The following is a 13,183-nucleotide window of genomic DNA, read 5'->3' on the forward strand; positions in this document are numbered from 1 at the left end:
CCAATGATTTCATCTTTTATTCAAAAAAGCATTTATTAAGTACTCACTTTGTGCCAAGCACTATGCTAAGTTCTAGAGGTACAAATATAATGGACAGTTCCTGATTTCAAATTATTCCTGAGATAAAATTATATTTGGGGAGAGACAACACATAGGAAGGCTTAGCTGCAGATCTGTACTTCCCCATTACTGCATTCTTTTCTAGGTTTCCCTTCCTAGAAGAGTCAATGACAAGTTGAGAAACATCACCAAAGTGATGAATTTTGGGACAAGGTCTACTCTACCATTTCTGGGTTTGACATCTCTATGGCAACACTCACCAAACTTAACATGGAGCCAAAAAATTACACTGAAGAATTTCTAAAGGCAAACAATATACCCGTGGGTAAGTGGCAAAAGCTAATCTGAGTCTGGTCCTCAGAGATAAACAAATCATAGAGCTATAGAATGCCAGATTTAGAAAACATCTAGTGCATCTCTCCCATCCTTATTTATGTATATCAAAATGGAGTCCCCCAAGAGGAAAATAACTCACCTGATATCATACAACTATGTAGTGTCAGAGCCCAGAGAACTGTCTCCTACTCTTTCAATGGCATCACAAGATGGAAACTGTAACATCTATCTAGATTATTTGATCAGAGTAGACAGCAAATTCACATATATCTGTAGTATTTTTCCCTTTGACTAGCAAATTCTGAGGGAGTTTTTTCTTGAATTATTTAGCATATTTTCATGGAAGTGACTTAAATCCCACATTTCTTCCACTGGGGTACATTACTACCCTTCTTCTGCTTAAGAGTGCATCCTGTGTTAGAGGCCTCTTTAAAAGCAGGGAATTTAGCAAGTTCCTGGAATAATGCCAGTACTTGTCCTTTCCTGGCTCCTTTATTCTGATTTGTATTCAGGCCCCATATTTCCCATTGTATGTGTTTAGCTTAGGGATTTATCACTGCAGCTTAGATCCGTGATGATCTATTGATAAACCTGAACTTTAATAAATGTGGCCTTATGTTCCCTTTAATAATTAAAGGAAAGGAAATTGGACCTCTGTGGAGGAAAGCTATGGGTGGGTAAAATGATATGGTCGAATCCAGGGAAGATGAGTGAAGTCCAGTGAAGTCCTAATTACATGGGGCTGCAGGGCCCTGTGGAGCATTTTTGAGCCATTTTACAACGAGACTCTCATGCAACAATTCTTCACAGAAAGAAGAGAAAAATAAACCAAAATCACAAATCTCTCTCCATTTCCCACCTGGCTATTTTCTTGGACTTCATCATCTCTAAAAACCTCATCCTCCTGGAAGATGCACTTAGCTGTAAAACACACACCTCCACAGCACCCCTTGTCCTTGGGGCCTCTTCCTCTCTCTGATTGGAGAGGGGGGTGTGGTGGACATTATATAATTCTCCTCATCATTTTCCATCCAGCTGCTTTTTTGGACTTAATCATCTCCAGAAACTCATCACTCTGTGAGATAAAATCAACTCTGAAACTCTTACCTTCCTCTGGTCATTTCCCACCTTAGCTATAGCACTTCATCATTCCCCCACTCTGGTTACCCCACTTCTCTCCTTTTCAGCTTCTTTTTATGTATTGTCTGACTCTATTAGATTCTGAGATCCTTGAGGGCAGGGACTATCATGCATTTTTTTGTATCCTCAATGTTTAACACAGTTTAAGACAGTTTAATAGCTAGTAGGAGCTTAATGAATGATTATTGACTGTTGACTATTTCCTGGTGACTTTAAAGTCAGCAGAAGTTATGGCTAACAGTTAGGGGCCTCTAGATTGGGCCACACTTTCTCCAGTCAGGAAGATCTCAAAATAATTTCTGCTTTTCTTCTGAAATTATTGGCAATGTTCATTGGCTGTTTGCCTCAAATAGGATCTCATTTCTATCACATGATAGTTGAGTTGAAACCATAGTTGAAAAGGAGCTCACTACTTTGTGACTTGTCCCAGTGTTTGTGAATAGGGCATTCTGTTGCCATTTATTCCACTTTCCTGGTATTAGAGAGTAAGGTGTGTACAAATACCTTTCTTCAAGTATTCAAAAGGCTTCCATATGGAAGAAGGATTAGAGTTGGTCTGCTTTGCCCACAGAACTAGGCCAGAACTAGGAGTACTGGTTGGCAGTTGTTGAGTGGAAGATTTCAGCTTGATACAAAGAATAACTTCCTAGCGATTAGAACTCATGTAAGACCTTGGGAGGCACAAAACCTTTCATTGAATATCTTTTGGTAGGGCCTAAATCAACACTTGGAGATTTTACAAAGAGGATTCCTCTTCAAGAATGAGACATTTCTTCTGAGTTTTTATGATTTTTAGAAAAAAGCATGAGACTCACAGTGGCTCTAAGAATCTGTCAGAGAAACATTTCACCAAAACTATAAGTCTAACTGGGTGTAGTGGTGCACATCTGTAGTGCCACTGGGGAAGCTCAATCTAGTGGATTGTGTAAGTTTGGGAGTTCTGAGCTTCAGTGAGGCCAAAGCTGGTCACATATCTTCCCTAGGTCTGGCACCACTATGGTAAACCACTGGGAGTAGAAATATATCAGACTTCCAAAGAAAAAGCAAACTGGCCTAGGTTGAAAAAATAGAGTGGATTAAAGCTTCTGTGATGATCTGTATCGAGATCAGGCCCACGAATGAACATTTCACTTCCAGCTTCAGTAGGATAGGAAGACCCAATCTCCAAAATGCAAAACAAGCGGGGAAAAAACCCTCTCAAAACTTATCTCTCAGTCTAGACAATGTTTTCCACCATCTCTGCCTTTTCCTCTCTTTGTAGGAAAGGCTGCCGAGATAAAGAACACTGAACATTCAGAAAAGAAAGGGACTTATGACTATGGCCTTAGTTTTCAATGCCCATCAAGAATCTTATTCACTATATGATTTCTTTAGGCAAAATGATTTAGTTTAACTTCACTAGGGTCAGAGATACAAAGACAAAAGTAAAAGTATTCTTGCCTTCAAGCAGCTTACATTCTAATGGGGAAATCCTAGGTTCTGGTCCTGCTTCTGGCAAGTACTAGCTGTGCAACTAAATCCAGATCATTTAAGTTCTCAGTGTTCCTAGGCAGTTCTTCAAGTTACAAATGAGTTGCCTATCTGTGTGAGTGAAGGTAGATTTCACTTATGGGTTTTTCTACACTGATGAAATCACAGATCCACATCTCTCCCCCTTAAACACACACCCACACACACACACAAACAAAAAAACATCAGCATCTTCAAAAGCTTCAGTCAGCATTTAATGCTTAGCACAGTGCTTTGTACACTGTACCTAATAAAGCACAAAGCTTAATAAATATTTATTGAACTAAAATAAGGAATTTTGCATGTTCTGACAGAAAATCAAAAGAAGTAACCATTGAAATAGTCACAATTTTAGATCCTAATAGCCCAGAACTTTAGGAAATAATGAAGAAAATGCCAATTTTGTTCCACAATATTGAGAAGGATCTCTTGGACTTGATCTGATTTTGTGAGAACAATTGTGAAATAATCTAAAAAATTATTTAGGCTTGTATCAGCAAGCATACATGTATATGTATGTACACACATAAGTGTACACCTATATGTTCATGTATATACACCCTGAACAAGAAAAGGCATAATGACAGGAATGATGGCTATCCTCTTAGAAGGGTATAGGAACAGTGTTTAAAAAAGACAAAGAAATGGAGAAGTAAGTTTTAGGAAGAGGATTTTGGATGATGAATCAGAAGATCTGGGTTCTAACTGTAGGTCTGAAATTAACTAGATGTCTGATAGGGGCAAGCCACTTCTCCCCTCTCAGATTTTGTTTTCTGATCTAGAGAATCAAAGAGCCCATAGATATAGGGATGTATTGATTGAATGGAAAAATTTTCCAAGAGACAATCCAATATAACTGACGTCATGCACTAGGCAAAAGGAAGTGCCTAATTGCATCTTGTTTGTACTTAAGCAAAGATTTGAGAAAGAGTATATACATTGTTTTTTGTTCAGGAATTACCCTTAAGTTCTCCTTAGCTATTCTTACCTCATACATTTCAACCACCTCCACTAGAAATTCTGTATAATAGAAAGGGTGCTACAGTGGCTAGACACTTTAACTGGAACTAGATATCAAGTTCTTCCAGTGCCATTTTGCCAGTGAGTTGTTGATAACCATAGGCAAGCTACTTCACGTATCCTCTTGGGCTTGAAGTTCCTCATCTATGAAATGAAAGAATTGAGTTAGAAAAGCTCTGAGATACCTCTCATTATTCATAATTCTCTGGCCTAAAACTTAAAATTACATTATTAGGTTTTAAATGAAACTAAACAGCATATGTAAATATAGGATACAAACACACAGAAGCAGGAAACAAGAAAAAAGAATGGATTGGAGTCGAGTGTATATTGCCACCTTTTTTCTATTAACTTCAAAGTACTTCATTTCACTTTCTAACTCACTACAGAGGGAACTTTATGAACATTGTGCTCATTTTAACAGAATTCCTTCTCAAAAACAAATGTTGCATATACCTTAGAATTCTCTATGACAATATTTTATCTCTAAAGCCAATCTAATTCATTCATTCCACAGTCATTTATTGAGTGCCTACCATATACTTTCATGTATTGAAGGGACACAGAAGTAATTAAAATAAGATCCTTTCTAACATGGAGTTACAGTCAAGTAGGGAGATTGTAATAAAAATCTGTCCTGACTCATGGCTATGTAAGGGAGTGTATGTTATGTACTGTGTTTTGCCTTGTAGGTTATGTGCATCCATATAGGGTCTTTCTCAGATGTGTCTTGCAGGGAGGCAAAAATTTGTCTATTTCCCTCACCTTTCTCCAAAGGAGATTTTGATTCCTGTCAGGAGAGAAAGTAGGGGCTTGGGGCCAGAAACTGACCACTCTACTCTCCTCAGAGAAAGGTGGTAATGGGCTAGAATTTTATATCTATATGCTCCCTTAAACATTATTAATCCAGAGGAAATAATTTTTAGATTCAAGCTGTATTCCTGATCACTGTCCCATAGAAGGAGTGCCTCAAGCTATCTATCCAAGACTTGACTCCCTTCTCAGCTGGAATCCAGAAGACCAGGATCTTTCCTCTCTCTAGCTTTCACCAATGGTGCCCTTAAAGCAGGCTCAGAGCACTGAGTAATCAATCTCTACCAATAAGGAAATCCTTATGCAAATGTTCTTGGCCTTTAACCCTTAAGCCAAGGGTTACACTGGTTAGTCACCGTAGCCACAATCTCAAAATAGAAATAAATAGCTAAATGAGCTCCACAGACATATAATAGGGTATCTCAAATTCTATACTTGAATCCCTTTTATCATGCTCAGATTTGATAAGGGTGGGAGTGGAGGGATAAAATATAAGAGGAAATTACAACTAACAGGAAAACTTACGCACTAAAGTTGTTCTTAATCATAAAGCCAATGGAATATAATTCTTTCCGTAGACTGCTGTGCTAGTGGAGAAGAAGGAACAAATCTCTACTTGGGGCCAGGGAAAGCTACAAAAACACATTGAATTCAATAATAAGAGGAAATACCTTCATTTCAATAATAATAAGGAATTTCTTGAAGATATGCTTTCTGAGCAGTTGTGTTACTTCCTAACTTAAAACTGTAACTATAATGGGAAAATGTGGGTTCCAATCGCTGCTGAGCTCTCCACTAAGCTTCTAAACTCTAGCTGTCACTAAGCAAGGTTCTACCTTCATTACTTTTAATCATGGCGAATTCCCTCTCCTAGCTGTTAGATGCTTTAATTCGGCCTCTGCAACTGTTAACCATAGCTAGCTCAACCTCTACAGTCGTACTTCAGTCCCTGAAGCTACATCTTTATCTTCTGTCATTGAAGATCGGTCTCCTCAGCTGTTGCCATGTCCCAGTGTTTCTTCCACCATTGATTACCAAACTTTTACCCCTGTAATTGTCTCACCAACCAGAAGTCAGCACCACTGCTTATTGCCTTTTACCAGACCTCCTGGGCTGTATGCCCAGTAGCAATTGTTAATTCAGTTTTAGTGTGAACTTACTACACAATGCATAAAATACTTGACTGTCTACCTTGTAATAAACACAAGAACTATACAAATATAACTGTTAAGAAATGTTTACAGAAATACAGACAAAAAATGGAAACATATTAATTGCTCACAGGTAAGATGAGCCAATATGTTGAAGATAGCAATACTACTTAAATAAATTTATTTAATACCATTCCAATCAAACTACCAAAATATTACCTTGTAGAACAAGATTAATACTCACAGCAACTATCGTAATGTCTTTATAGATCAAAACTAAGAGGGCCTTTAAGGCAAGTCAAAAAAATACATACTAAAGAATGAGATGAACAGGTCTCTGAAAGACAAGGTTTCATTCATTCTTGGGGATGTGAGGTTGGGGAGGGCATCATCCCTGCCCAATTTGAGAAGAACCCTTATTACGATATGTCACTAATATAATATAGAAGTGTCATGTAGACTAAATAGAGCAATGTAGAAAAACAAATGAAAATGTAATGGAGTATATAAAAAGCTGATGTCAGAGGAAAAAAAATCTGGGTTCAAGTCCTGCTTTTGTCATATACTGAGTATATGACCTTGGATAAGTCATATAACCTCTAAGTGCTACAGACAGCTCTCTACTACTATAAGTTAGAGATGAGTTGCCAATATACATTGATAGAGGGAGTTTCCACACTAAGAGTTCCCTACTCTAATAAAATCACAGACACACAAAAATTGAGAGCCTCGGTGAATCTGATTTTGATCTCACAAACTCTTTGACAATACATCACAAGAGTGCACAGTATACCAATGTTCATAGATGCTAGATAGACAATTTGAAAAGTCAAAGGTACATAGGGTCTGTATATCACATTACTGAATAGCCTTCCATTCTGCTTCTGAGAATGGTGTAGCCAGAGAATACTGTTAACTGGACCCACGTAATCAAAGGCTTGACAAAAACCTAAGATTGCACTCAACTTTGAGTGAGTAACTAGGGTATTCTCCCTATAATACAAAGTTGATATAGCTGGTAGAGAAAATAGACGTGGGGGGAAGAACCAAGATGGCAGAGTAAAAACATCAGTTTACCAGAGCTCTTCCACAAATTCTGTTGGGTCCCTGTAAGAATGAGTTTAAACAAATTTTGAGGAGGCGAAATCCACTGGGAGATAGAGTGTGGCAGATTTCCAGCCGAGGACAGACCAGGAAAGTTGACAGGAAGGATCTGTTGCACCCGGCTGGGAGATTGCAGTGTGTGGGCTACACCAGCATAGACTCAGCCATAGAGGAGCAAAAGCAGCATCAGCAAGGCAAACTCAATCACTGGTAGCAGTAGCATTCCCCAAACCTCTTAGCGCAGGATGGAGGTCTCTCAAAACTGGGTGAGACAAAAGTGCAGGGCCTGCAACAGTGACATCAGCTACTCCTGAAGATATCAACCCACAGACAAGTCACATACTTGAACTACCAGGAGCCATGATGGCAGAGTAAAGCAAGTGATCTCATTCCCCATTGTTAACCTTGAAAAGCCTAGAGAATATTGCCCCAGGAAAAATCCTGGAATAGTGGGTCCTAGAAGTATAGCAGTCCTTTAGCTTGGGAAGCTAGGGAGATCGAAGAGAAGGGTCCCTCCTGCAATGGCTAACAGGGTCTAGGGCAGGACCAGAGTCCTTCCATCAAGCTACACCTCAGCAGACCAGCAGGAGACCCTGAGCCCCAGGAGAGTGGAGCTGGCAAGTGCCAACACCAGGATCCCAGGTGTGCCTCTACACAGCCAGGAGAATTGGCAGACACCAGTGCCAGCATCCACTAGTGGCTGAGCCTATCCAGCCACAGGGGAGGAGGTGATTTCCAGTGGCCAGACCACTCCTCCCCCACACCTCAAGCTGTGAGCTTCAGTGTAACCCTGGGGAAACTCAGAAAGACCTGGCCTCAGTGCACACTAGGTAGCTCCAGATCAGCACCAGGTGAGCAGCAGCATTACATATATATATAAAACACATATGTATATACATATGTGTATTATATATGTATGTATGTGTATATATATGAATGTATATATGTATATATATACACATATATATGTATGTATGTATGTATAACACACACGCACACACACACACACACACACACACACACACACATATATATATATATATATATATATATATATATATATATATATATATATATATATATACATGTATAGCTTCTAGCTGACAGAACCAGAGGCTGTAGCACACAAAGCCAGTAACCAGGACCCTAGCTCCCACCACAGGAGGCATGGGACAGAGTCCCCTGTGTCCCAGAAGCAGAAATCCACTTTAAAAGCCAGAAAAAGGCAACCATCATGAATAAGTAGCAGATTAGAAAAGTAAAGACCATAGCATCTTACTATGGGGACAGGGAAAGATCAAAATACAAATTGAGAAGAGGACAGCATTGATGCTATACCCACATCTGAAATCTCAAAACAGAATATGAACTAGTCTCAATCCCAAAAAGAATTCTTGGAAGAGCTCAAGGAGGAATTTAAAAACCAAATTATAGAAGTAGAAGAACAAAATGGCCAATGATTTTAAAAATACAAATTAAAATAAAAAATAATTCACTGAAGAAAATAATTTTTTAAAAAGTAAGATTGGCCAAATGGATAAAGAGGTACAGAGCCTATCTGGAGAAAATAACTTCTTAAAAGGAAAAATTGACCAAATGGAAAAGGATGTAGAAAAGCTAACTGAAGAGAATAATTTGTTAAAATTTAGAATTGGGCAAGTAGAAGCTAATGACTCTATGAGGCATCGAAAATCAGTCAAACAAAATTTAAAGAATGAAAAAATAGAAGAAAATGTAAAATATCTCATTGGAAAAACAAGTAACCTGGAAAATAGATCCAGGAGAGAAAATCTAAGAATTACTGGTCTCCTGGAAAGTCATGATAAAAAACAAAGCCTGGACAGTATCTTCTAAGAAATCATCAAGGAAAACTTCCTTGAGGTCCTAGAGCCGGAGGGTAAAATAGAAGGAATCTACCAATCACTTCCTGAAAAGGATCCCAAATTGAAGATGCCAAGTAATATTGTAGCCAAATTCCAGAATTAGCAAGTTAAGGAGAAAATATTACAAGAAGCCAAAAAAAAACCAATTCAAATATCAAGGAACTAAAGTCAGGGTTACACAGGGTCTTGCAGCTTCTACATTAAAAGACTGGAGGGATTGGAATATGATATTCTACAAGGCAAAGGATCTTGGACTACAAACAAGGATCAACTACCCAGCAAAATTGAGCATAATCTTTCAGGCAAAGAGATGGACATTCCATGAAATAAGGGATCTCCAGACCTTCCTGATGAAAAGACCAGAGCTCAATGGAAAATTTAATCTTCCAATACAAGACTCAGGAGAGGCATAAAAAGGTAAACTGAAAAAAAAAATAGGAAAAAAACCTTGTTATTCAATAAGGCCATATTCCTAAATGGGAAGATGATACTTGTTAATCTTGAGAATTGTATTTTTATTATGACATTTTAAAAGGATATAGATGAATATAGGGTGTGGGTATAAATTAACTGATGTGATGATAAAAAATAACTAAGGGATTGTAATGGAAGAAGAGGAAAGGAGGAGGCAGAAAAGGGTAAATTATATCACATGAAAAGGCACAAAAACATAATAGAGGGAAAGAAGGGAGGAAGATGAGCACTGTTTCAGCTTTACTCATATTTGATTCAAAGAGGGAATGACATACTCTGTTAAATATAGAACTCTAACTTGTCCTACAGGCAGTAGGTGGGGACAGGGGAAAGCAAAGGTTAGAAGGGAGGGAAGAAGTAGTAAGGGGAAAGGATAAGATAAGGAAGAGGGTCTTATAGGAAAGGAAAATTGAGGGAGACAGTGGTCAAAAGCAAAACTCTTTTGGGGGAGAAGGGATAAATAAAAGCATAAATGGGGGGAAATAGGATGGAGAGAAAGACACAGATAGTAATCATAACTGTGAATGTGAATGGGATGAACTCTCCTATAAAACAGGGGCAGATAGCAGAATGGATTAAAAACCAAAATCCTACAATATGTTGTTTACAAGAAACACATTTGAAACAGGGGGATACACACAGGGTAAAGGTAAAAGTCTGGAGGAGCATATATTATACTTCAGCTGAAGTAAAAAAAGCAGGAATAGAATCCTAATCACAGAGAAAGCAAAAGGAAAGATAGATTTAATTAAAAGAGATAAGGGAACACATTATATCCTGCTAAAAGGCACCATAGACAATGAAGTAATATCATTACTTAATATATATGCACCAAGTGATATAGCATACAAATTCTCCGAGGAGAAGTTAAGGGAATTACAGGAAGAAATAGACAGCAAAACTATAGTAATGGGGGCCTTAACTTCCCCCTCTCTTAACTTGATAAATCTAACCTCAAAATAAACAAGAAAGAAGTTACTGAGGTGAATAGAACTTTAGAAAAGTTAGATATGATAGACCTCTGGAGAAAAAAATGAATGGGGATGGAAAGGAATATAGTTTTTTCTCAGTGGTACATGGCACATACACAAAATTGACCATATACTAGGGCGTAAAACCTTCACAGTCCAGTGCAGAAAGGCAGAAATAGTAAATGCATCCTTTTCAGTTTATGATGCAATAAAAATTATATGTAATAAAGGACCATGGCAAGATAGACTAAAAATTATTTGGAAACTAAACAATCTAGTCCTAAAGAATGAGTAGGTCAAACAACAAATCATAGAAACAATCAATAACTTCAATTAAAGAAAATGACAATAATGAGACAACATACCAAAACTTATGGGATGCATCTCTGAATGCTTACATGAATAAAATAGAGAAAAAGGAGATCAATGAATTGGGCATGCAACTGAAAAAGCTAGAAGGAGAGCACATTGAAAATCACCAATTAAATAACAAATTAAAAATACTTCAAACTAAAGGAGAGATTAATGAAATTGAAATTAAGAAAATGAATAAAAGTAAAACTAAGAGCTGGTTTTATAAAAAGAAAAAAAACAATAAGATTGATAAACCTTTGGTCAATTTGATTTAAAAAAAAGGAAGAAGAAAAACAAATCATCAGTACCAAAAATGAAAAAGGTGAATTCACCTCCAATGAAGAGGAAATTAAAACAATAATTAGGAATTATTTTGCCCATAAATTTGACAATCTTAGGGAAATGAATGAATATTTACAAAAATATAAATTGCCCAGACTAACAGAAGAGAAATTAAAATACTTAAATAACCCCATCTCAGAAAAAGAAATTGAAAAAGCCATCAATTAATTTCCTAGGAAAAAATCTTCAGGGCCAGATGGATTTACAAGTGAATTCTATCAAACATTTTTTTTAGAAATCCACTTCACAAATCACTTTTCTAGATTAAATCGAGGTCAGGTTGTGTTACAATGGAACACTAGGCACTTTACTTTAACATCTTCTTCCTGAATTTCCCTCCTGGCAGCCTTCTACCTGTCTCTTAGCTTTCATCCCAGGGTCCTGGAACAGAAGGGAGAAAAAATGTGACCACCCCAGAGCAAGGGCATCCCCTTATGCAAGGGTCCACAGTCCAACTGATCACCCAGAAGTCAGTGGAGCTTCAGACATCGCTGGCAGTGTCTGGGCACTCCAGGGGCCTCACTTCTAGAGAGACAGTGGGAACAGATAAGGTCTGGGGAAGAGAACAAAGAAAAGGGCACTTACCTGTTAATCCAGTGCCTAGGAGAAGATCATTTGAGTCCAACTAATATTTGGACCAGTGGGTTTCAGCATCAAATTGTTGAGGTGCCAGTTGGGAGAGCTGGTTCAGATGTGAAAGAATTCACTTAGATGATTTTCTCCTAACCAAGGGGAGCCTTGTTGACACAAAAGCAGCAGGCTAGCCCTGGGAGGACTAGCAATTTACAGAGACCGGGGCTTGTTTTTAATAAGGACAGGATAAGGGAGACAGGGGAAAATGAGGGAGACAAGGAATTTTGTGGTCCAGGGTGAGGGGGAAGTTTTATTGTATTCTAAGGTAAGGGGAAGAAACTTTAGGATGCCTTCAGGTTAGAGAATAAACTAGGGAAAAGCAACTCTTAACTCTTAGTGCACTGTTTGTATCTTCATCAGCCCCACCCTCAAGAAAGAAAGAAAATAGCAATTGTTGGAGAGGCTGTGGGAAAACAGGTACAAATGCACTGATGATAGAGCTGTCAATAAGTTCTCCCATTCTGGAAAACAATTTTTAACTATGCCTCTAACGTCATTAAACTGCTATTAAACTTTGACCAAGAAATACCACAGTTATGCTTATATGTCTAACACAATCAATGAAAAAGGAAAAGGAAACTCAAAAACAGTAAGTTCTGTTTGGGGCATGCTGAGTTTAAGAATGGAAATCCAAATGAGATGTGTAATAGGCAGTCCGAAATATGAGACTACAGGTTGGGAGAGAGGTTAGGGCTAGGCAAATACACCTGAGCATCATTCGTATAGATATAATGATTGAAACCATAAGGGCTGATGAGATCACCAAGTGAACTAGTATTGAGGGAGAGAAGAGGACCCAGGACAGTATCTTGAGGGAAACCAGTGGTTATTGTGTGTGATGAAGATTCAGAAAAGGATAAAGGAAAGGACTAGTCAGATAGGTAGGAGGAGAATCTGGAGATAATAGTGTTTGGAAACCTAAAGAGAAAAGAGTATCAAGGGGAAGAGGGTGATCAACAGTTTCAAAGGCTACAGAGACATCAAGAAGGAGAAGAATTGAGAAAAGATCATTAAACTGGGCAATTATGACATCATTAGTAACTTTATAGAAAGCAGTTTCAGTTAAATGATAAGGTCAGAAGCCAGATTGCAAAGAATTAAAAGTGAGACTTTAAGATTAATAAAACTGTAATTCAATTAAGATGTGTAAAGTCTTGCACTGGAGTACCAAAATCTATTTCACCATTATATGGGAGAGAGGCATTGATAGGCAGATATTTTGAAAAATATTGGGCATTCTAGTGGATTGTAAATTCAAAAAAGTCAGCAGTAGGATGTGACAATACCAAAAGACTTGAATTTCATGAAGGGGGAAATAGCTTCTAAGAATAGGAAAGTGAGGGGCAGCTAGGTGGCGCAGTGAGTAGAGCACTGGCCCTGGAGTCAGGAGGAC

The 13,183-nt window shown here is 38.0% G+C and overlaps 1 protein-coding gene across 3 annotated transcripts in view; it reads left to right on the forward strand.

The window, feature by feature from the left end:
• Positions 1-13,183, forward strand: part of SHISA6 (shisa family member 6) — a 522,224-nt gene that overhangs the window by 90,004 nt on the left and 419,037 nt on the right. The window lies entirely within an intron of this gene.

Source organism: Trichosurus vulpecula, chromosome 4 (assembly GCF_011100635.1).
Source record: "Trichosurus vulpecula isolate mTriVul1 chromosome 4, mTriVul1.pri, whole genome shotgun sequence".
Classification (NCBI taxonomy): Eukaryota; Metazoa; Chordata; class Mammalia; order Diprotodontia; family Phalangeridae; genus Trichosurus; species Trichosurus vulpecula.